The 26634-nt window shown below is 40.6% G+C and overlaps 1 pseudogene; it reads right to left on the minus strand.

Annotated features, from left to right (window-relative positions):
* Positions 1-21614: 21614 nt before the first annotated feature.
* Positions 21615-21732, minus strand: LOC124709373 (annotated as a pseudogene).
* Between the last annotated feature and the right edge of the window lie 4902 nt (positions 21733-26634).

The raw sequence follows: 26634 nt of genomic DNA on the forward strand, positions 1-26634 counted from the left end.
AAAAGTGGTCCAGAGAACACAGCTGAGGAATGGAAATACAGTACTAAATTGCCTATAGCAGTTGTTGAATGTGACCATCATTTATCTATTGTCAATTTTGGACCCTAGTCAGGAAGTTACTGAAGGCAAATCGAAGCTGGACTGCTGGAATAGCTGCAGTCTCATTCGAAATGCTGCAATTCTTGAAGACTATGAAGGTTGTTGCGATACACCTTAGAATTGAGGGCTCCCCATAAATAGTAACTGCACGCTGACAGATCAGTTGACATGGTTAGCCAATTAGGACCACTGCCAGACTGACCTCTGCTAACAACTCAGACAGGCGTGATGACAGTGTAAACGTACTCCTACTGGTGTCCATCAAGTGAAGGACGTACATGTGGCGTGTGCATCATGTGGTTATATACATACATTCACGTCCTAACGTATCCACTCGTCTCGCCCTCTTTTATTTGCCCCACCCTCTATTAAGTACATTTTCAGTACAAGCATCCTCAAATCTCATCAGAAATGAAACGTTTCATGTATATTTTAGTCGTTTATTCTGGAACTATATATTGTTATATACATTCATATCGTTTTTGTTTTGTATGTTGGTATTCCAGTTGCTATGCATTTATTTATCGATTGTCACTTTTGATTTGTAGTTCACTATTGCTGTTGAGTTTACATGTTGTTATTTGGGGATAGTGAATGGAGCTTTGGTCACTAGAAAATGGAGTGCCAAGTTGAGAAATCGGAACATTTCCGACATTTTCTGCTATTTGAATCCGATAGAGGGGGACAGTAGAAGGCAGCCAGGAACATTTGTGCCATGTATGGGGATAATGCCACTGAACAGAGCACGGCAAGAAAATGGTTTTCTCGTTTTAAGGAGGATCTTTTTGACATTAGTGACTCTCCATATTCACGAAGATCTTTGATGTTTGATGAAGATCTTTTAACGGCATTAATCCATAATGATACATATCAGTGTGCTCAAGAACTGGCAAATGTGATGAACTGTCATAAGTCCACTTTCATGCAATGGGGATAGTTCAAAAATCGGTAGTATGGGTACTGCATGCTTTTGGGCCAAAACCCCAAAAATCAGCAGGTGACCATATGTGCATCTGTGCTTGTCCGTTACCAACTGGCTCGTGAACAACACCGACCATTTCTATCCCGTACCTTACTGGCGACGACAAATGGTGTCTTTATGCTGACATAAGGAATATAAAGGAATGGTTGAGTTCAAAGAAAGCAGCAACTTCCCATACAAAGACCTGTCTTCTACACATCCACAATACACAATGTTATGCATCTGGCGGAACAGATACGGTGTGGTGTGCTATGAATTGCTTTCCCAGTGTGTAACCATCACTGTTGACATTTTCTGTCAAGAACTGAGACGTCTTGCAGATGCAAGTCAAGAACAATGAAAAGGAAGAGAGCGTGAAGTGATGCAACTCCATGATAGCGCCCGCCCAAATTCTGCTAGATGGAGAAAAAACCCTGTACAGGAGTTGGGTTTAGAAGTCATTCTAGAGCTACCTTATTCACCTGAACTTGCGCCCTCAGATTTACCTCTACCATTATCGAACAACCTTCAAGGAACTTCCCATCCTCATGACAATGCTCTCTGAACATGCCTTGAAGAGTTCCTCTCCTCAAAACCACGTGATTTCTACCGCGTGATTTCTATAGTCGCAGAATCGAAAAGTTATCACAGTGTTGGCAGGCTGTTGTAAATAGTGAAGGGGACTGACTGTATTATTGATGAAAAAAGTCTCTGTTATGTGTATCTGTTGTATTCATTAAACTTATGGAAAATCGCTTCGAATTTATGCACCAAACCAACATTTACAACACTTGTAAGTATAAGACGCCCACTCTAGTTCCATTAAGCTACAAATTGTAACGCTAGAAAAACGACTAAACGCATCAGATGATGTGAAGTACACCATTCGCTGCCACCTCTTGGCCGCCACATTGGCTAGTGATTTATATACTGATAACAGTAGATTTTATTGTAGATATGTCTGGTAGTGAACTGTGAAAATCTACAGGTTTAAAACCAGCAAATTTACAATAGGCAATGGTTAAAACCAAAGCATGTTTGAAAAACTTATCTATTTGAGATGAAGTGCCATCCTCAAGACTCAAAGAGATTTGAAAGATACATCATTAACGAATCTAGTGCTGCTTGCAGCGCAGCTATATTCTCTTCGAAAACGAAATGTATCTCAGTGGAGTCAGGAGATCTAGTACTGTGAGATGTATCCGTAAAGTACTTACGTTCATGTAAGACAGTTGAATGAGCAGTATGCTTGTGGTGTGTCTGTGCATGGGGCTGTTATCAGTTGATGGGGGTAATAAACAGGATAAGCAAACATCAAGGAAACCGGAGTAGCCATCAAAGCCTCATTGCTGGTGACATTGAAGGCAAAGCTAAGCCAAGGCAGACTAGAATCCCACTTAATGGGAGACTTCTGACGAAAGATAATCAGTGCGGATTTATGGTTACGATTGACCCTTTCCGCAAAGGACCCCTGCGGATAATACGGAGTGGTAGTTACATGCTTAACGCCGCTTTGAAAACAGAAGGCCTTGAAGGGAGCCGAAATAAAGTCCCGCCCATTATCACTAACGATTTGCTTAGGGGGTCCAAAAACACTACATACGTTAGTTAAATGCGCAATGGTGTTGGCAGCAGTCACATTACGACTCGGAAGAAGCCAGGTAAACCTCGATAACGCGTCAATAATAACTAGTACATATCGATGGCCTCTTTTGGTGCGAGGTAAGGGCCCGACGTAATCAATATAGAGTTTGTCCATGGGGCAAGATACACGCTTAGAACTAAGGAATCCCTGTTGAAGAGCGTTTTTCGGTTTGGTCACACGACACAACTGACACCGAGAAACCATTTCTCTAACGTCTCGGTCAATAGACGGCCAAGTCAGATGCTCTTTTATCTTCTGCAAGTTATTATTGGTTCCTAAATGAACGCCAATCAACGAGTTGTGAAAATAATGGAAAACGGGGCCTACTAGGGTGCCTGGTAGACAGATATTAATCTCCTTGGTACATCCCCCTCTTTTACACAAAATGCCTTTCCTCATAATGTATTGATCCAAACGCTCCCCCGCCGATAGCCGTTTCTTAACGGGTCCCCAAGTGGGGTCCTGATCCTGATGGTCGGCAATGTCACTAAACAAACGAGGAATACCGCCTAATACGACACAACTAAGATTGCCTTCCGAAGCTACTTGGGCGCCCTCACTAGATGCCTGAGGGCGTCCACGAGCACATTCTCAGTGCCTCTAATGTGCTTGACCTCGAACTGAAATGCCAAAATGCGTACCGCTCATCTCGCGATAAGGCCAGTTTTACGCGGCCTAGTTAACGCCCAGCTTATGGCTTGATTGTCAGTCTCTAGCTGAAATAACTCTATGTTCGATATAAAACCGGTACTAATCCAGCGCGAACAAGACGGCCAAAGCCTCACATTCGTAAACAGAATATTTAAGCTCGGCGCTGGTTAACCGACGAGACGCGTATGCTAATTGTTGCCTTTGACCCTCGAACTCCTGGAGGAGGACTGCCGAAATTCCCGCATTAAATGTGTCGGTTTATACAGTAAATTTCTTATTAAAATCAGGCACTCCTAGAACCGGAGGATTGGCTATAGCCACCTTAATGTGCTCAAACGCCGCCTCTTGAGGATGTCCCCACCCAGAAAGCACCCCTTTTCTGCCCATTTCATTTAGAGGAGCCACCAACTGAGCAAAATTAGGGACAAAACACCTAAAATAATTCGCCATCCCTATGAACTTGGCAGTCCCTCGTTTATCAGTGGGCGGTGGAAGGGCTCTCAAGGCCTTAGTCTGCTCCTGATCTGAGCGAAGTGGTGTGATCAGCGCTCGCAGCCTGATCTGGACCACCTTGGTTCAGCGTGATTGCGACTGGCTGAGTGTGTGGCGATTCCCGGCCGATAATGTCCTGAGTTGTGACGAGGTCGCAAGTTGTTAATGGGATAAAAGTTAACGTAACTCAGCTCGAAACCTAACCGTATAAAGTTTGATGTCACAGGGGTGGGGGGAATTGTTTAAACTTCCGACAGCTAGACTTTAACTTGGGATAGGCATTGGGTAACGTCAAGGGAGGACTCTATAACCATCTTGAGTTCCACACTTGTAACAGGTGATATGAGTGAATAATAAGTTGGGGAAAACATCGGTTAGCAGACCGGGGCCCTCAGCCAAACAAATATGTTTGGACATGTAGGGGAAACAAACATCTTTTGTCCTAGAACTGGTAAAGGGGAAGGGGGATGTCCCTTTCCTTTATTCCACAACCACAGTCTCGGACCTGCCGGGGAACATCCTTTGTACTATACCTGTGTGGTGTCTGTTCTGTCTTTTTGATACAGTGGCTGTAAATATCAATATTTTGAGGGACGTGCCAGCATCACCGGGAATTTAACTCTGAAATACTACAAAGGCGAAAGTTGAACCTGCGAGCCAAACTGGGACTTGAACCCGGATTTTCTGCTTTATGTGAAAGGTCGCCTTAGCCACTTGATTTGTCCAAGCACGATTCACATCCGACTCAAATTCTCAACTTATCACACACTACTATGTAGCATCACTGTACATTTACCTCATTTTGCTCACAGCATTTCCTGATTTCCGACAGTGCTGATATCACAGCAGTCAAACTTCCAGATACGCGATATTATGCTGTTTGTTCTGTTAGACATTTCCGACACAATAGATACCACTCTTTTAATACAGTAGCCATAAATATCAATATTTAGAGGGAGGTACCATGTCAGCTGCAACTGGGCATTGAAATAATTCAATGGCCACAGTTGAAAACAAACCGTGTATGAGACCTATAGTGATAAATGGATTTCGTGCTTCATGCGAGCAGTCACCTTAACTGTTTTAGCTATCAAAGCATGCATCACATCCGCAAATGTCCAACAGAACAGGCACCACACACACATCTACAAGCCTGACTGCTATGAAATCCTCATTGTGAATACTCATAGGGTCTGGCCACTTGTGGGTATAAAGGAAATGCTGTGAGCAAATGAGGTAAATGGACAGGGATGCTGCTTTGTAGCACTGGCCACTTGTGGGTATAAAGGAAATGCTGTGAGCAAATGAGGTAATTGGACAGGGATGCTGCTTTGTAGCGTGCACTATGTTGGGAACTTGGGTTGGACATGAAGTGTGCTCAGATAGCCGAAACTGTTAAGGCAACCACTTGTGTAAAGCAGGAAATCTGGGTTGGAATGCTGGTCTGGCACAAATTTTCAGTGTTTGCCATGGAATTATTTCTACGCCCAATTGGAAATGATGTTAGTACCTCCGACATCCTTTGTCTATGGGCAGAAGTCTGACAACAATGCAGCATGGGCCAGCATCCCTGATCAGCGATATTTACGAGTAACTCTAGCATGACATTGTGCCACCTCGAATTTTTGAATTTTCTGCCAATTTATACTTTGGACAACAGCTCTACAGCCACAGTGATGCCAGAAGAGTAGATGGAAACCCACTAGCACAACGGGGCTTTCCCACCAAAAGTTGAATTTCCCGCCATTTCATACAAAGGGCAATTGGCCTTTGTCAGAGATGTAGAGAGAGGCGTTAGTAAATCCGATGACTCATCGATGATATCATAAAGAACTGCTGCTTTTGGCCTGAACTGTCCTTGACTACCTATTCGTGTGCAGATGATAAAAGCCAGGAGGATCTACAAAAGGGCAAATCAAGCACAACTTCGTGAATGAATCCAGCAATACACAGGACCTTAAATACGTTAGCTCCATTTTAACTGCTTTGCAATTTTCACTGCCAACAACTCCCTCCGTATCAAGACTGCGGTAAAGTGAACAGAATAACGTGAAATAAGGTTATCAGATTTTAATTCAATGAAGTAGAAAGAGAAGTAAGAGAAACTGACGGATAAAGCACTGAAATAACACACCAGTCCAGACTGAAAACAAACAGTTGTCAATTGAGAATTTTATGGAAAACGAAATCGCTCACAAGCAATATATCAGTGTAGGAAGGAAGAGCCGTGAATGAGCGCAAGAGAAGCGAAAGCTTCATGGTGACTAAAGAGGATAAGGGAAATTCTGCAGTCGTTGTGGAAGATATCTGTGTAAACTTTAATATGACATATTATGTAACACACCGATATCAGATAACGTGGAGACCATAGGAGAGAAAATTGGTTTAGATGTTTGTGACATCATCAAATTACATCTACGATCTAGGTATTTTAAAGATAAAGGAGACTTTTATGAGCAATTTGACAGTGTTTTTATCGTTTGTCACCAGTAGCAGCTCACGTTTTCGGCTAATATTTTGAGAACAGGCATTAAGCAGTGCGTCACTGAAGCCTTCCTGTTGACTCCACTAAGTGGGTGACACTTTTTTTCTATGGCTACAGAGTAACAAGTATTTCAAAGATTCCTCAGTTGAGGTCCATCTGAAAATCAACTCCACCTTGGAGCTGAGAATGAGGTCAGTCTCTATTTCCTAGATATGCAGGTCTATAGAAGATCTGACATTACTCCAGGACACTGAGTGTATAGAAAAACTACAAGCACAAATAGGTATATAAGCGCCACTTCACACCACAATTCAGCAATGAAATAAGCAGTTTCCGTATCAGCGTCAATAACAACTTGGAATCGGAATTAAATTTCTTAAAGAAGGCAATGAAGGCCAACAGCAATGATGATTTGTCCATAGACAGGTCTTTCGAACGAAATACTGTTAATAATAATAATAATAATAATAATAATAATAACGAGGAACCATCTTCTGCGTTACGTTACCGTTCATTTCTAGAGATACTGACCACATCATCTGAATTCTATGCAAAAATTTTCCTTCGAAGAGCTGAGTTCGATTGGAAAGAAATCTGATTGTACACTCATATGTAGTTTAATATTTTGTGCTCTTGTAATAATTTCTAGTGTCGAATAATTAACATTTGGTTACTCAAATGTACATTGGTAACTGTACCTATTACACTTACGTATAAAGCGGACATGATGGTACAAAACTAGTCATGACAAAGAAATGATTATTATTGCAATTGTGATGGATGAAGAAAATAAAAATAAAATAAAGGACCTTTCCTGACGTAAAACGGACAAACATGATTATCTCCATACTCTGGGAGTCTATGAAATTACTTATTGATCGGGCAGAATATATAGAGGACTGTAAATAAACTTTTTAAAGAGCATGAACAGAATTATAAAACTGCTGTAGGCGACTGTAGACTATCATAAGTAAGTGTAGACTACGGTAGCCTTGGTCAGTTAAAACTGTACCTGCATTATCTCTATGCTAGGTGTGTTGCATACGTATCAGACGTTGCCTCATGCTGATCGCTTTATTTATGTATGTGACCAGTGTCTCACCAGTTTCGCCTAGAAACCAGAAGCGGTGAATCATCTAGAAACTGAGTGAGAATATATCAAGGGCCACATAATCTACGGAACACTTTTGATCTGCATAAGTTATAAGTTATCCGTAGACTTAGAGAAAGCTTTTGACAATGTTGATTGGAATACTCTCTTTCAAATTCTGAAGGTGGCAGGGGTAAAATACAGGGAGCGAAAGACTATTTGCAATTTGTACAGAAACCAGATGGCAGTTATAAGAGTCGAGGGGTATGAAAGGGAAGCAGCGGTTGGGAAGGGAGTGAGACAGGGTTGTAGCCTATCCCTGATGTTATTCAATCTGTATATTGAGCAACCAATAAAGGAAACAAAAGAAAAGTTCGGAGTAGGTATTAAAATCCATGGAGAAGAAATAAAAACTTTGAGGAGCAGTTGAACGGAATGGACAGTGTCTTGAAAGGAGGATATAAGACGAACATCAACAAAAGCAAAACGAGGATAATGGAAAGTAGTCGAATTAAGTCGGGTGATGCTGAGGGAATTAGAGTAGGAAATGAGACACTTAATGTAGTAATGCAGTTCTGCTATTTGGGGAGCAAAATAACTGATGATGGTCGAAGTAGAGAGGATATAAAATGTAGACTGGCAATGGCAAGGAAAGCGTTTCTGAAGAAGAAAAATTTGTTAACATCGAGTATAGATTTAAATGTCAGGAAGTCGTTTCTGAAAGTACTTGTATGTTGCCACGTATGGAAATGAAACGTGGCCGATAAATAGTTTAGAAAAGAAGCTTTCGAAATGTGGCGCTACAGAAGAATGCTGAAGAGTAGGTGGGTAGATCACATAACTAATGAGGAGGTATTGAATAGAACTGCGGAGAAGAGGAGCTTGTGGCACAACCTAAGTAGAAGAAGGGATCGGTTGGTAGGACATGTTCTGAGACATCGCTGCCCTCCAATTTAGTACTGGAGGGCAGCGTGGAGGGTAAAAATCGTAGAGGGAGATCAAGAGATGAATACACTAAGCAGATTCAGAAGGATGTGGGTTACAGTAGGTACTGGAGATGAAGGAGCTTGCACAGGATAGAGTAGCCTGGAGAGCTGCATCAAACCAGTCTCAGGACAACAACAACAACACAAGTTATCCTCTTGTCTGTTATTTAAAAATAAGCAGCTTTTAAAGTAAAACTATTACTGTCAGTGTTTAATTCAGGTTATACTCGAAAATCGTTGTTCTGTAACGTGGAACAGAGGATGATGTAATAAAATCATCATCATCATCATTTAAGACTGATTATGCCTTTCAGCGTTCAGTCTGGAGCATAGCCCCCCTTATACAGTTCCTCCATGATCCCCTATTCCGTGCTAACATTGGTGCCTCTTCTGATGTTAAACCTATTACTTCAAAATCATTCTTAACCGAATCCAGGTACCTTTTCCTCGGTCTGCCCCGACTCCTCCTACCCTCTACTGCTGAATCCATGAGTCTCTTGGGTAACCTTGCTTCTCTCATGCGTGTAACATGACCCCGCCATCTAAGCCTGTTCGCCCTGACTGCTACATCTATAGAGTTCATTCCCAGTTTTTCTTTGATTTCCTCATTGTGGACAACCTCCTGCCATTGTTCCCATCTACTAGTACCTGCAATCATCCTAGCTACTTTCATATCCGTAACCTCAACCTTGTTGATAAGGTAACCTGAATCCACCCAGCTTTCGCTCCCATACAACAAAGTTGGTCGAAAGATTGAACGGTGCACAGATAACTTAGTCTTGGTACTGACTTCCTTCTTGCAGAAGAGAGTAGATCGTAGCTGAGCGCTCACTGCATTAGCTTTGCTACACCTCGCTTCCAGTTCTTTCACTATGTTGCCATCCTGTGAGAATATGGTCCTAAGTACTTGAAACCGTCCATCCGTTCTAACTTTGTTCCTCCTATTTGGCACTCAATCCGTTTATATTTCTTTCCCACTGACATTACATTCGTTTTGGAGATGCTAATCTTCATACCATAGTCCTTACATTTCTGATCTAGCTCTGAAATATTACTTTGCAAACTTTCAATCGAATCTGCCATCACAACTAAGTCATCCGCATATGCAAGACTGCTTATTTTGTGTTCACATATCTTAATCTCACCCAGCCAGTCTATTGTTTTCAACATATGATCCATAAATAATATGAACAACAGTGGAGACAAGTTGCAGCCTTGTCTTACCCCTGAAACTACTCTGAACCATGAACTCAATTTACCGTCAACTCTAACTGCTGCCTGACTATCCATGTAAAGACCTTTAATTGCTTGCAAAAGTTTGCCTCCTATTCCATAATCTTGTAGAACAGACAATAACTTCCTCCTAGGAACCCGGTCATATGCCTTTTCTAGATCTATAAAGCATAGATACAATTCCCTGTTCCACTCATAACACTTCTCCATTATTTGCCGTAAGCTAAAGATCTGGTCCTGACAACCTCTAAGAGGCCTAAACCCACACTGATTTTCATCCAATTGGTCCTCAACTAATACTCGCACTTTCCTTTCAACAATACCTGCGAAGATTTTACCCACAACGTGATTAAAGAGATACCTCTGTAGTTGTTACAATCTTTTCTGTTTCCATGTTTAAAGATCGGTGTGATTACTGCTTTTGTCCAGTCTGATGGAACCTGTCCCGACTCCCAGGCCATTTCAATTATCCTGTGTAGCCATTTAAGACCTGACATTCCACTGTATTTGATGAGTTCCGACTTAATTTCATCCACCCCAGCCGCTTTATTGCACTGCAATCTATTGACCATTTTTTCCACTTCCTCAAATGTGATCCTATTTCCATCCTCATTCCTATCCCATTCTACCTCGAAATCTGAAACATTACTGATCGCATTTTCACCTACATTGAGCAACTCTTCGAAATATTCCCTCCATCTGCCCAAGGCATCCACAGGATTCACCAGCAGTTTTCCTTTACCTCCCTTTCGAAGACTGCTAATTACACTCCAGAATGGTTTTCCAGCAGCTTGACCCACAGTCTCCAACCTGTTTCCAAAGTCTTCCCACGATTTCTTCTTCGATGCTGCAATTATCTGTTTGGCTTTGTTTCTTTCTTCAACATAACTTTCTCTATCTACCTGGGTTCTGGTATGTAGCCATTTTTGATACGCCTTCTTTTTCCTTTTACAGGCTGCCTTGCCTGTATCATTCCACCAAGCTGTTTGCTTCATCCTACTTTTACACACTACTGTTCCAAGACATTCTTTAGCCACTTCTAGTACTGTGTCCCTGTACCTTGTCCATTCCTTTTCCAATGACTGTAATTGACTACATTCAACTAACTGGTACCTTTCTGAGATCGCTGTTATGTACTTGTGCCTGATTTCCTTATCCTGAAGTTTCTCCACTCTTATCCTCCTACATATGGACCTGACCTCCTGCACTTTCGGCCTCACAATCCCAATTTCACTGCAGGTTAAATAATGATCAGTGTCATCAAAGAATCCCCTGAATACACGGGTGTCCCTCACAGCCTTCATGAATTCCTGATCTGTTATTATATAGTCAATGACAGATCTGGTTCCCCTGCCTTCCCAGGTATACCAGTGAATGTTCTTATGTTTAAAAAAGGAGTTTGTTATTACTAAGCCCATACTGGCACAGAAATCCAAGAGTTGTTTCCCGTTCCTGTTGGCCTCCATATCCTCTCCAAATTTACCCCTAACCTTTTCATACCCTTCTGTTCGATTTCCAATCCTGGCGTTAAAATCACCCATGAGCAGAACACTGTCCTTGTCCTTTACTCTAACAACTACATCACTGAGTGCCTCATAAAAACTATCCATCTTATCTTGATCGGTCCCTTCACAATGCGAATATACTGACACAATCCTAATTTTCTTGCTAGACACTGTCAAATCTATCCACATCAGTCGTTCGTTTACATACCTTATTGCAACTACGCTGGGATCAATTTCTTTCCTGATGTAAAGCCCTACACCCCATTGTGCTATTCCTGCTTTAACTCCTGACAGGTAGACCTTGTATTCTCCCACTTCATCTTCTTTCTCACCCCTTACCCGAATGTCACTAACAGCTAAAACGTCCAGCCCCATCTTACTTGCAGCCTCTGCCAGCTCTACCTTCTTCCCAGAGTAGCCCCCATTGATATTAATAGCTCCCCATCTCATTACCATTTGTTTGCCAAGTCGTATCTTAGGAGTCCCTGGTTTGTCAGTTAGAGGTGGGACTCCGTCACCTCCAAAGGTCCGAGGCATTTTGCTCTGATTGTTGCCAGCATCATATTTAAAGTACCAGGGAAGCAGGTTGCTAGCCTTACTTGCCCCGAGTCCCATTGGGTTTTACCCGTAACGGCTGAGGGACTAACCGGTGGATTTGATAGTCTTTGCCGTATGAGCACAAAGGTGACCACGACTCAGAATATGTCCGAGATGCCCAGCCTTATTCCAAAGTAACTGGTATCCCGACTGTCGGGACCACTTACTTGACCACTCATACGTTCCCCGTGGTTCATGAACTAGAACATTACTACAGGAACCCACACCATGAACCACGATGTAATAAAATTAAAAAAAATAAAAATTCAGATTTATCATAGTGCTATAAAAAGCAATTTCTTCAGCACAAAAGGAAAAAATTAAAAAGAAAACGCGAAGCATAACCATATCAGACACCGCTTCAATAACAGGAATCTGTAGCTTTTGATCATGATGAAAAACATTCCATTGAGTACAAAATAACAATAATTATATACAGTTTTATGTTTGTGCATGTATTCTGTAGTTACATAAAAAATAGTTGCTTTCGTTATGTGTAGCCCGGTAGGCACGCAGTCAACTATTCTTTATTACTTGTAAAACGCAATTAATATTTCATGAAGATGTAAAATACACAATGGACAAACAATGAACTTCTTGGAGTTGTAGTTATGTGCAAAACAATGAAACAAATAAAAATCAAAGTGAAGTCGTCGGCTCCCATTTTCTCTCTCACACGTTCATTTACTTTTCTTACCTCTATCACCGCTACCAATTCTATCGGTAACCCTACTGTTTACCGCGTCCACTCTCAGAATGAATTTCACAAAGTGTGAAACATGCAGTAGTGGAATACAAGGAGAACTGTTTCGCCTGTTTCGCTTTCTATCCAAAGATGATGACCCTCCAATAGTAGTCAGTAGAACTTTATCCAATAAGACCATATATTCAGCAGAAGCTGGGAAAACTCCTGTTTATAAGTGAACGAGACACTGGTCTTTAACAGCGTTCAGGTAACTGTGACACAGATGACTCTGAAGATGATCCCAGCAGAGGGGTCGAAACGTCTATTACAAAGTTCTTTTAATCGAAGTATAGTTACCTTCCAGTCGCTTTCAGAGTCTGCTATGAAAACACGCACCACGTTTTCTGTAGCGAAAATGTACCTCATTCTCTGTAGGGTTTTCGTTTAAGCGAACGCTTGCTAAGAAATCATCCAATAGTAATAGAAAAACTGGAACATTAACTTAAGCATTGAGTTAGGCCGGTATTACACTATCAAATTTCTTTGTCCAATATCTTTGCCCAAATGTCGTCCAATATTTGATCAAATCTAGGGCCTCGCTGTATATTTGATCAAAGAAACCGCTTGTCTTCTGTTCACTGCAATGTGACATGTTACCACATGGAGCGCTAGCATCGCTGCAGCGTTCTGTCGTCTGTAGTGTTTTTATAACCATTGCCGGTAAATACAATTGGTGTGTGCCGACAACTACACAATTAATAGAGATGTCTGAAGCTGATGAGGCGCTTTACAACGTGAGGCACCCTGAATATAAAGATAGATTAAGAAGATTGGAGACCTAACCTGACCTAACCTAACATAACCCTCTCCTGTAGCAAGGAATCGGAGTGTTATAGTGAGCCTGTCTTCTGAAGATGTAGCAGTTCTTAAGTGAATATTGTGCTTTGTGATATGAGGATACACTTCATTGAGCACATACAGAAATGTATGCTCATCCATTCTTAAGTAATTGATGTACGACTTGCCGTCTTCCACTGTAAGCTCACGTAACAAGTTTTGTTGAATGCTTTTATCGTGTCGTCGTAAAACCCACGGCTTCACCCAGATTAGATGAGTTTTTCGTTCCATAGATCCGTGCTGAGGAGATCGTCGTGGATGTGGAACATGTCGATTTTTTTTAAGCTGAAATAACAATACTAATAGTATGAATAAATACATCATTTGTTTCTATTAAAAATTTCGCCAATGGAGTAGAAGGAGTTGGTCAGTAGTAAGTCTTTCAGGCTCCTTTTAAACTGATCTTTATTTCTAACTAAATTTTTTATGTTTCCTGGCAAATTATTGAAGATGAGTGTTCCTGAGTAGTGGACCCCTTTTTGAACTAAAGTAAGTGCTTTTAAGTCCTTGTGCAGATCATTTTTGTTCCAGGTATTGTATGTATGAACTGAGTTGTTTGTTGGAAAAGAGATATATTATTTACGACAAATTTCATTAAGAAGTAAATATACTGAGAGGCAGTAGTTAGTATACCCAGTTCTTTGAAGAGGTTTCTGCAGGAGGTCTGTGAATTTACTCCACAAATAATACGTATTACACGCTTTTGGACCTTGAAAACTTTTGTTTGACTTCAAGATTTACCCCAAAATATTATCCCATATGACATTATGGAATGAAAGTATGCAAGCTTTTTCATTTTTATGTTGCCTATGTCTGCTAACACTCGAATTACAAATACAGATTTGTTAAGGCCTTTCTGCAGTTCTGTGGTGTGCTCCTCCCAACTGAATTTATTATCAAGTTGTAATCCCAGGACTTTTAAGACTGTCAACCTCGTATGTATGTATGGTTCCATTTTTCCCCCATTTCTTTTCCGCATGTGCACACAATGCAATTGGAGTACATAGAACTGCTGCGGTTAATAAGAAGTTGTTGTCAGCCATCTTGAACTTTGACGAAAAATTTGAGGACAGTGTAATACCCCTTGTAGCGCTACGTCAAAGATCTTTGTCAAATATATTGGACGGAATATTGGATCACATCTTTGATCAAATCTTTGACAAAGAAATTTGATAGTGTAATACCGGCCTTAGGTATAAAAATCTAACTCAATTTCCGCATTTTATGTCTGAATACCACACAGCTGTCACCTTCTAAATGCAGTAATGAAAAACGTTATTTCCGATATTGCTTATGAGTAGAGTTGTAAAACTACTGCAGGCTACCAAAATCTGTCATAAGTAAGCGTAAATGGCAGTAGTTTTCCCAGTAGTCTTAGTCAGTTAAATTGTAACTGCATTACCTGCGCATTAAGTGTGTTGCGCACCTATCGGGTGTTACCTCATTTCGATTGATTTGTTCCTGTATGTGATCACTGTGTTACTAGATTGCCCTAGAAACTGGGAGCATTGAACTGTGTACAAACTGAGTGAGAATATATAAAGGGCAGCTTAACCTACGGAACATTTTTGTACTACATAGCTATCCTCCTGTCTGTTAAATAAGAATAAAAAGTATTTTTAGCAAAAATGACATTATCAATCTTTAACTCGGGTTTTATTCAAAAAAACAAAAACAAAACGCATAACGAAACGTAATAGACTCTGTTTCAATACTTCGCCGACTTCATATAATACAAGTTTCTATTATTTGTAAACAACTTACCAATTATTAATAATAACAATAAAATCTAGCCTTTGGATATGATGAATGTTCTGTTGAGCGCAAAATGACAACTATATAGATTTTTTTTATGTTTGTGCATGTGAACTATTTGCACCAAAAATAGTTGCTTTAGTTACATAAGAACGCAGAAGTACCACGATCAAATAATTTTTATTAGCTGTAAAATGCAATTCATGTTTTGTAAGTATATAAGATACACAATGCAGTAACAATGAAGGATATGCTGTTCTAATTACATATAATTCAAACAAATAAACAAAGAGAAGTCGTCAGCTCTCAGTTTCTCTCACAAACTTTCGTTTATCTTTCTTTCTCTACCAATACTACCGGTAATGTTACCATTTAGTACATCACTTATGTTTTTCATCAGAACTACCGCAATTCTACGTGAGACCCATTATAATTCGAAAGGGCCGCGAATTTTGCACCTAAGTATCAAATAAACAAGAAACAATGTTCAAGCACGCTATATTTGTGCTGAAAAATAGCTGAATATTATAGGATAATATAAATTAAATAAGAGGAAAATATAGGTTGGAAGGGATTTGAGACACGAAAAACCAGCCGTTATACGGAAATTACCATCTGTTTACTTCCTAACTATATGCATTATAATTCACTAGAACGCTGTCATGAGAGGTTATTGTATCATTTGCAGACAGATGAAGATCTCGCTTATTACAGTACATCAGTGCATTTGTTTCTAATTTCCCACTTGTAGCATCAGTGGTCGCTGGTCCAGCCGTATAACCGTATAATCACCTAATCCCAATAAGCACGTGGAAAAGCAACGGTTAATTCCATACTGTTACTTTGATCAGCTAAGTGAGTTTCAGCTGCGTTTACGCTTTTCAGGAGCACACTAGCGGCAATTTCATCACGAACCGGTGGATACGGATGAAAGGGAATGGTTGCACACAGCAGTTAACGTCATACAAAATCGAATTTCTCCTCCCTTTAGGTGGGGCTTTGCCATAGGTTACGAATTTATCAGGTGATGTAGTTATTATTCATGTATCCAGTCTCGTTCTGGGTGACTTATTGGGTCTGTGAGTTAGTTATTCTGGGCCTTCGTAATGAAACAGGTTCGATGTTTCCTTACGCACGGCAAGGCAATCGCCGGATGTCATACAAGACTTTAAGTCCTATATCTTGTGGCTTTCTTCTTTTAATCAACCTTTGGTGAACAAAGAAATACCTAAAAACAGAATATTAATGACTTTCCTTGATAAATAACTTCCTGACGTGTTAATTTGTTTTGTGCAGAAGTTAGTAAACAACAAGATCTTCAAATAATGAAGTACAAAGTATCTTGAGGAAAATCAATAATACGGATAAGTGGGAGCAGGACTCGCGTACCGACAATTCCGTACAAACTTAGTTATGAATACAGGTAATTCATGTAGGCCAGTAATCGAGAGTCTGAAAATTATTACCTGTTGTCGATATCGACACTGGCATGGTATCGGTCCCAGGAATTCCAAGACTTTCCAGAATATTTCGAATTTAAGTTTTCAGTTTAAATTTGTGTAATTTCACATTTGCTATCGTAAGTTTAATTTACTTTATTATTTTTTTTTAGTTACATTAACGTGCTGTGCTCACTGGCAATTCCAGACGCGTTGTTTTCTTCTCCTTTCGCCCCTCTTCCGATTACTACTGAGATTTGACAGAGGTCTCCAGAGAACGAAACGGTACAGCCGACCTAGGACTACGCTGCTGTTGTAACGCAGAAGTCAAAGTGTTGTGTAGAACGCTGCAGTGGATATTTTATGGGATATGAAAACTTCACCCAGAAAATGGAAATACAATCCTGCATCACTTATCTGTACTACTTTGCTTAGAAAAATTACAGATGCTGTACGTATCGTAGGCACGGACTGTCAGAGCGATAGTTGAGCATCCTTACGTCTATCTCCGATAGATGCCAAAGGCATCGTTTTCACATCGGCAGGGTACTTCATTTCGTAGTAGTTCAGCCAAGTGGTCCGAAATATTTGTAAATCATATACACATACCTTCCTTGTGAATCACTATGCCTCTTCCTGAAAACCAGAGCAAAATCCTTACAGTAGTTCTGAGTTTTGTGACAGTTTATGAATAGAGTATAAGTTTGTAATGGTAACAAAATATTTTTATGTGATATGATTGCAATTTAATATTTTCGGATTTTTTCCATTACTTGTATCGTGAAGTCTTGCTTTATGCCAAATTGCATTTTGCGAGTGTCAAGATATGTGGCATAAATGGCCGTATTTTTTGACAGTATTGACTTATAAGCTTACGTTTGTTGTACTGTCAAGAGACTTTAGACCTTAGTATGTGACATAAATTTCATCTTGTTACGTCTTAACAAACGGCCGGACAGACAATCGGAAACAAAGGTAAACAATTTTTTTCGTGCGAGGTAATTGAAAATTAACAATTTTTGGATTTTTTTTTGGTTGTATTGTTAAACCTTGCTTCTTGCAAATTTCATGATTCTAGGTCATCGGGAGGTGCCCTATAGGTTTTATAGGCTTTGATCAGTGAGTTTGCGTGTACCATAATCTGTTACGTATACGGCCGTCTCTTTTGATTGCATTCACTTAGAAGCTTGCATTAATACACTGTAAAGAGACAGACTTCAGTGTACGTTTTTTGCACTGTCAAGAGACCTTAGACTTTAGTATGTGACATAAATTTCAGGTTGGTACGTCTACCCATTCCTGAGAAAAGGGATCTTAACAAACGGCTGGACAGAAGATCGTTAACAAAGATAAACATTTTTTTAAATATAAAATAACTGCAAGTTAAAAATTTTCGGACAATTTCCTTCGGTCGCAGTGACAGACGATGCTTCTTGCCAAATTTCATGATTCTCAGTCGACAGGAAAAGCTCTACAGGTTTTGATGCGTGAGTTTGTGAGGATGCGATATAAATGGCCGTATCTTTTGACTGCATTGACTTGGATGCTTAAATTTTTTTACATCGCCAAGAGACCGTAGACCTTGCTATGTGACATAAATTTCAACCTGATACGTCTAACAGTTGCTGCGAAAGAGGGTTTTTAACCGTCGGACAGACAGACTGACAGACAGACAACAAAGTGATCGTATTAGGGTTCCGTTTTTGACTATTGAGGTACAGAACCCTAAAAAAGAAATACATATATAATAACTCGTCTGGCGTGAAATGAATCTGTAAAATGGTAGCCAGGTCACATCTCGAGACACGTCGTAGGCTCTAATTCTGTTGACGCCTATGCGTTGGCTACCAAGGGAGATAATTCACTCAGCATGATTGCATATTCACTCATAGAAAGCAGTACTCCTGGAGGTAGCCAATCCACTGTTCTCAGGCTCAGCGTCACTGAGCCAACAGATTCGAGGAGCTCACCTCAACGTGCAACAGACGGAAAAGTAAGAAAGTGACATGCTTTCCTATCCTTCACATTAGCCCACTTCTGAAAGCTGCGAAGCTTAAACCCCTTACAAATAACTTAATTTGCGACATAAAATCGCGTAGGAGGTCTGCGATCTTAATGTAAATTTTGAGCGCTTCTTATACGCTGCTGGAATGGGTCGTATAAAAAAAACAGATCCCTTTTTGCTATATATATATATATATATATATATATATATATATATATATATATATATATATATATATATTACACGTTGCAGGCTTAGTTCATCCTCAGAAGATCAAACAAAAGGCTTTGGTACATAGTATAGCGTCACATGTGTGCGTTCTAAATAGTGGTGACAGTTGAGCACCCATGTTGAGAGTGTACATATCTATGCTATACTATGTACGAACGCCTTTTTTTGTGTTCTTAGGATGAGCTAAGCCCGAAACCCGTCAAATATAAGCGACCGATTCCAGTGGGGTATATAAGAGGTGCTCAATTTCTTCCAAATACTTTGCCCAAACAGAAAACTGATTACAGCGGTGTTACGAGAGACAATATACACAGATGAAGCAGCTTTCGAATCATATGGAAATCAGATTCTGAAGGGAAAGTGGTCATGTGAGTACTGAAAAATGTGCCTCAACTCGGCACAGGTTTTATAATCACTTCAAAAATCCTGGCATCCGTCCCTTAAATCAGATCCAAGAACGGTCAGCTCTACACACTTATTTTACGGGAGAAAATAAGATATGTACCATGGTCAATCCGCATGCAGCTAGAATTGAGATTAACAGAAGAGATACAGAGAAAGTGGAAGAGTTATGGGAAGAACCTCAGGAGACAATATGCGAGATTCCAATCAAGAATTTTATCGTATTTCTTGAAGCCTTCAATGCTCAGTTTGGGAAAGAAAGAAAATTCAGGAAGCTCAGTGGGAATTATCCAGCCCAGAACAGGATTTGTGGTGATAAACAACGACACCGAATGTTAGTAAGATTTTTGATTTGATAATGTAATCGACAGCATTTAAAATTCTTGCATGAAAACAGAAAACGGTTCTACCTCCCAATTCTATACTAAAAGACTTCTAGATTGATCATTTAGCGGTTTAGTGACCTGCGGAAAAGGAAATTCAACATGTGAAAGTCATCAATAGTACAAATTTAGGTTCTAATCACTTTCTCTCCATAATTAAGATAAAAATTCTACCAAGAACTAAACGAATACACTATCTCGAAGTTTGATACAGAGAAACTTCGAACTAGTGAATATTTTATGGTGAGCCGGAATCAGAGAAATTGTCAAGATCACAAACAGTTAAAAGAGTTAAAAGATGTTCCGATTGACAGTGCGAAGGAAATATTTCGCCTGGATAGAAGGAGGACACACGCACGGTGGTCTGAAGGAGGAGATAGGGCAGTCGAAGAGCGTCGGAAAGAATGGTTTGATCGGTGTTCGCAGAAAGCACAAGAAAATCTAAAGAACTTCCAGGAAGTGCGATAAAACATTACGAGAACTACCAGAAACCTCAAGAGAAAATACACTGACGGAAAAAAAGTCTCAGCACCAAGGAGTTGTGCGACATAAACGAAAGTTGGTAGGCGTGTTTATACATCTGAATGATGATGTCTATTCTAATTTCGCGCCAGTCTCATGAGGACGCAAACTGGATTTGCTTTAAATACAAGCTGTAACGGTCGTGAGCGTTACTTATCTTTGCGACTGAACGTGGCGAGTTGGCGTTAACCAGGAGGGCCTTTAAGTAGACAAAGATGCCGTCGTAAACAACGGGTTTGAACGAGGACGCATAATAGGGGTGCAAGAAGGTGAATATTCCTACTGCGATACTGCAGAAAGACTTGACAGATATGCAGTCATTGTGAATGACTGTTCGAGGTGGTGATCGGGAGAATGTACGGTCGCAAGAAGACAGATCTCCGAACGACCATGTGGCACTGTGAGGGAAGACCGTCGTGTTCGGCGTATGGCTCTGGAGTATCATACTGCATCAGCAGCAGCAATTAGAGCAGTAGGACGAACTGCTGCAAACGGTTATTTCAAGGACAGTTCCGAGTCACTATTTGCGACTTCAATGGTGTCAAGCGAGAGCTCATTGTAGGGCAGAGTGGAGGTCTGTTAAGTTTTCTGATAAAAGCTGGTTCTGCCTCGGTGCCATTGATGGCCGTGTGTTGGTTTGGAGGAGGACAGCACCCAACTTGTCTGTGTGCTAGACACACTACACATACTCATTGAGCTGTTGTGGCGGTTTTGCGTATCATCAACATGAACAAATGCAATAAATATTGGTGATATGATACTCTATGGTATTCTGCGGTTTGAATTCACTCATTTAGCATTTGCATTTATTTGATTTTGTAATTGATACTGACAATATTATACACATGTATAATGCATTATTTATACTACAACTTCTCCCGGATAATTATTTTGTTCAAATTGCACAAGAATTCCACCTGACGTAGTGTAATAATGTTGACTGTAAGTTGCGTTCATATCACTAACATTACAGATCGTACATCAGAGCTTTTACAATTTTTGTCTTCGATGGATTTAATTATTCTTAGCAAATTGATCATGAATAGGAACCACAGAATACCACCCGCACACAACACTGACGTATGCTACCAGAAATAGTTTTCTCCGTGATTCGTGCGTAGTTTAATTTTGGCCTCATACATCACCAATGAAATCTTGTTCAACAATAAATACTATTAGCACTGTTCTTAGAAAATGCAGTCTGATTCCATTAATTTTTTTCTTTTATAAATAGAGTTCAATACCACCGGTGCACATTTATTTCTTACACATCGGAATATTGTTTGCAGTTTCAAGTAATTTAAATTTGCCGCTGAGATAAAAGTTAAGACGGCGGCCAACAAAAGATAGCACTTCGTCTTCAGGCCACAAGTGGCCCATCGGGACCATCCGACCGCCGTGTCATCCTCAGATGAGGATGCGGATAGGAGGGGCGTGTGGTCAGCACACCGCTCTCCCGGTCGTTACGATGGTTTTCTTTGACCGGAGCCGCTACTATTCGGTCGAGTAGCTCCTCAATTGGCGTCACGAGGCTGAGTGCACCCCGACAAATAGCAACAGCACATGGCGGCCTGGATGGTGACCCATCCAAGTGCCGGCCACGCCCGACAGCGCTTAACTTCGGTGATCTCACGGGAACCGGTGTATCCACTGCAGCAAGGCCGTTGCCCAACAAAAGATAGAGGATTTATTTTTTAATTAAGATTTTCCTTTGTTCAATAAATAATTAATCATTTAAACTGATGTCACCAAAAAAATTATTAATACTGTTTTGTAAATTAATTTAACAGAAACCCTTGATATTTCGACCACAAGTACAGACGAAGTTGCTATATAATCGCAACTAACAATGGCTGCTCTTCTTGCAGCTACGATAAAACAATTAATATGAAATTATAATTAAAAGAGGAAGTGATTTTTCAATAATTAATCATAAATAGTTTTAACGCATTTGGCTCTATTTGTTTTTTTACCAGCAAATGAACAGAAAAGTACAATAATTTTACGTTAAATGTTTTTCATTCAAGAGACCTCAAATCGATTCACGTGTTGCGTCGGCGACGTAGATCAGAAGAAGACGACAAAAGGGTACAAAACAAAACAAAGGAATGACACAGATTAACAAAGAATGTGAGACAAATATTATCTCTGTTTTACATAATTATCATCTTTTTAAGAAATAATTACATAACTGAATGAATATTATTGAGTTACGTAATTTTCCACTCGTTCATATTCCACTCGTAATAAAAAAAATATATATATCTTGGATGTTATACTGTGGTATTTGGTGCTATTTCGTATGACAACAGGAGTACTATTGTGGTTATCTCACGCACCCTGACTGTGAAATTGTATATCAGTCTGGTGATTCGTCCTATTCTGTTGCCATTTATGAACAACACTCTAGGTGTGCTTTCCAACAGGATAACGCTCTCCCACATACCGTTGTTGTAGCCAGACATGGTCTACAGAGTGTTGACATGTTGTCTTGGCCTGCTCGATCACCATATCTGTTTCCAATCTAGCACATCGCAGAATCACTATCTATAAAAGAAGTTAGGAGCATCATAAATAGCTTGAAGAATAATGAAGCTCCTGGGAAAGATGAGATCATTGCAGAATTCTTGAAGAATGCTAAAGAAAAATACGATAAACGTTAATTGAGCAGACAAATATTGGCAAGAGGGGCAGCTTCCAGAAAGGTGGACGTCGGCAACAACACATCCTATAGACAAAGAAGAAAATGAATTGGAGCCTGCGAACTACAGAGCAATATCGTTGATACCAGTGACCTGTACGATATTCTGAAAAGCATTCTTGAAGAGAGAGGAAAAGCAACTTAATGCACAAGATGATCACTAACAAGGAGCCTTCATGAAGAGCAGATCACGAGCGGAACCAAGTTTGAATATGAAACTGGTAGTCGCATATCAAAACAGAGGAACAAGAAATCGTGAACTTCAAGGAAGCCAATGATTCAGTGGATGGACGAACAAAATCCAGTGAACTGATTAAACATACCTTAAGTAACGCAGCATCCAAGATTAAGTTCAGAGGAAAGTTTTCAGACACCTTCAACATCAAAACAGGAGTCAGACAGGTATACGTAATTTGCTCGTAAATATGTACCTGATAAGCTTGTAAGGAAATGAGGGCGCAAAATGGAAGGCGTGGGTGACATATGATTGGGGTGCAAGAAGAAAGGAAGATGGGTAGGTTGTTTGGCATTCGCAGACGATATTTTGATCTCTTCAGAATCATTAGAAGAAGAGGTTAAGTAAACCACGCAGTTTCATAGACAAGCTGCTAAAGCAGGCCTACAGATCTCCCATCGTGAAAACATAGTACGTGCCAAACATCATGGCAGCTCGTAGTTGCATGACAGTAGAAGGAGGGAAAAGTATGAACACCAACAAAAAGAAGATTATTTCGATTAATGTAAAACTGAAACATTACTAGACAGTGATCCTCGCTGAAGCTTTACGTGCATCAAAAAGCCTAAATCTTGTAAAAACAGGAGCACTTAAGAGACTATAACTTGTGAAACGAAGGATTGCCAGGAGGATATTGGAGCCTCAAAGAACAAGAAATGCTCAGTATAGGGGGTGTGCAGCTGTGTAGTTGAACAGAGAGTCTCTCTGACGTCATCAAAGAAGGAGCATGTTCCTTGGGAACATCCTTGGAATGGACAAGAGGAAGTTGACACAACGAGTAATATAGGTTCTTGTGAACAAAAGAATCTACGTATGCTGGATCCAAGAGGTCAAGGGAATCTGGAAGAAATGAGAATACAGAAATGGAAGATTTACAGTAAGGTGATTTTCAAATCAAAAATTCAGGCCGCCACTGGTTTACGGGACATAATTACACCAAGGGCAAAATCATAACGGAAGAAAGAGCGAAGAAGGTTGCGAGGTGGAGAAGAAACGAATCAGTCCCCAATTTACGTGACCTTAGGTGACCAGACCTACAAGAAGTACAAGTTACAGATTCAGACTGCTACTATTAGACGATTTTATTTTCTGGACGGAATTATTTTCATTTATTTTGTTGCCTGAGTGTACAGGGAAATGAGTGTGCGATTTATGTGAAGTATGCGCCATAGACATTGTAAATAAATAAGTGTGAGTCAGCGTGGGAATCACAATGTGCAACCTCGATGTGAGTCACATGCACAGGGAAAAATAACTGTAAAGCAGCCAAATTTCGCTATTTTAGAAATGTAAAACTTGTTGCCATGATTAAAGACGTTATTATTTGTTTTCATTTGATTTTTGGGAGTGTGTTACACTCTAACACAAAAAAAGATGACGCACCACGAAGGATTTATCGGAATTATCCGAACTGGACGGGAACTGGTCTATGTGATGTACATGTAAAGACAAACAAATGATTACAGAATCCAAAACTTGGATTTATTCAAGAGAAAGAGATTAACAAAATTGAGCAAGTAAATAACACGTTGGTCCACCTCTGGCCCTTATGCAAACAGTTATTCGGCTTGACATTGACGAACAAAGTTGTTGGATTCCTTCTTGAGGGATATCATACCAAATTTTGTCCAGCTGGCGCATTATATCATCAAAATCACGAGCTGGTTGGAGAACCCTGCACATAAGGCTCACAGTGTTCTCAGCTGGGAAGAGATCTGGCTTTCTTGCAAGCATGAAGACAAGCAGCAGAAACTCTCGCCGTATGCAGGTGGAACTTTTTTTTTTTGAGTCATTAGTCTTGTGACTGGTTTGATGCGGCCCACCACGAATTTCTCTCCTGTGCAAACCTCTTCATCTCAGAGTAGCACTTGCAACCTGCGTCCTCAATTATTTCCTGCATGTTTTACAATCTTTGTGTTCTTCAACTGTTTTTACCATCTACAGCCCCCTCTAGTATCATGGAAGTCATCCCCTGATGCCTTAACAGATGTCCAATCATCCTTTACGCCTTCTTGTCAGTGTTTTCCACATATTCGTTTCCTCTTCGATGCTACCTAGAACCTCCTCAGTCTATCTACTTTTCAACATTTGTCTCTAGCACCACATCTCAAATGCTTCGATTCTCTTCTGTTCCGTTTCTCACACAGTCCATGTTTGACTACCACACGATTCTGTGCTGGAAAGGTGCATTCTCAGAAATTTCTTCCTCAAATTAAGGCCTATGTTTGATGCTGGTAGACTTCCCTTAGCAAGGATCTTAAAACTAAACTAAACTCCTCCCGAACAGGGCATGAAGGCCCAACGGTACCGACCGGCCGCCGTGTCATCCTCGGACCACAGGGGTCACTGGATGCGGATATGGAGAGGCATGTAGTCAGCACACCGCTCTCCCGGCCGTATGTCAGTTTCCGAGACCGGAGCCGCTACTTCACAATCAAGTAGCTCCTCAGTTTGCCTCACAACGGCTGAGTGCACCCCGCTTGCCAACAGCGCTCCGCAGACCGGATGGTCACCCATCCAAGTGCTAGCCCAGCCCAACAGCGCAAGGACCTTATTTTGATGAAATGTGAGCCCAGGATGGCTTGCCATGAAGGACAACCTAAGGGGGCGTGGAATATCGCCGACGCATCGCCGTGCTGTAAGGGTGCCGCAGATGCTATGAGAAGAAATGGCACCCCAGACCATCACTCCTCAATGTCGGGCCATATGGGGAATGTCGGGCGAAAGTCAGGTTGATATCCCACAGCAGTTCCGGGCGTCTCCAGACACATGTTCGCTTGTCATCGGTGCTCGGTTCGAAGCGTAACTCATCTTTCAATCAGCTGCCTATATAAAGACCATGGGTGTGTTATTGACTTCCTCAAAATGTGACGTTCTCTTGAATAAATCATCCATTTTTTTAAACTGTAATTATTTGTTTATCTTTACGCGTACATCACATCTACCAGTTTCCGTTCCATTCCGACAATTCTTTTGTGGATGGATCTTTTTTTGTATTAGATTTCATGTAAACTGATTTGAGAAGGGGGGTTGGTCCAAAGAGATAGTGAGAGTATCGGCTTGTATGAAACGAAATATGATGCTGATTGGCTGTTGCTATACTGGCCATTCAGGAGTCTGTCAAACGCTTTGGTACAGGGGGAACTATTTCGTGCGTGATGGAAAGTAGTTTGTGGTCAGCTCTTGTGACGTTCCAACCAGTGTCTGGTAACAAGGTTTCCCTTAGCTGCAAGGTAAGTACACGGACTGATAATCCCCTTACATTTCTTCCCAAAAGACTGAAAACAACCGAGACTCTGTGATGGGCTAGACCGCAGTCAGTCCACTCTGCTGCTTGGAGCAGAGAATAAAACATACAAGAAAAAGTTAGCGTGTCCGCTTCTTCTTTCGTGAGCAGTCATTGTTGCAAAGCCCTGTAGGACACTTGCAAACGACGTGAAACGTAAAGGACATTAATTTTTAGACTAAACCTACGTGACATTGCCACACTGCTCTCAATTTTAACATCCAATTTTTAAATCAAACTGTGAATATGATTAGCTTGAAAATATTTAGATTCGAGGCCAGCTGTTACTGTTGACAAAGATCATCGTCAAGAGAAACATAGTAACAGAAAAAGTGTGCACTGTTTTGGT

Source organism: Schistocerca piceifrons, chromosome 7, assembly GCF_021461385.2.
Source record: "Schistocerca piceifrons isolate TAMUIC-IGC-003096 chromosome 7, iqSchPice1.1, whole genome shotgun sequence".
Classification (NCBI taxonomy): Eukaryota; Metazoa; Arthropoda; class Insecta; order Orthoptera; family Acrididae; genus Schistocerca; species Schistocerca piceifrons.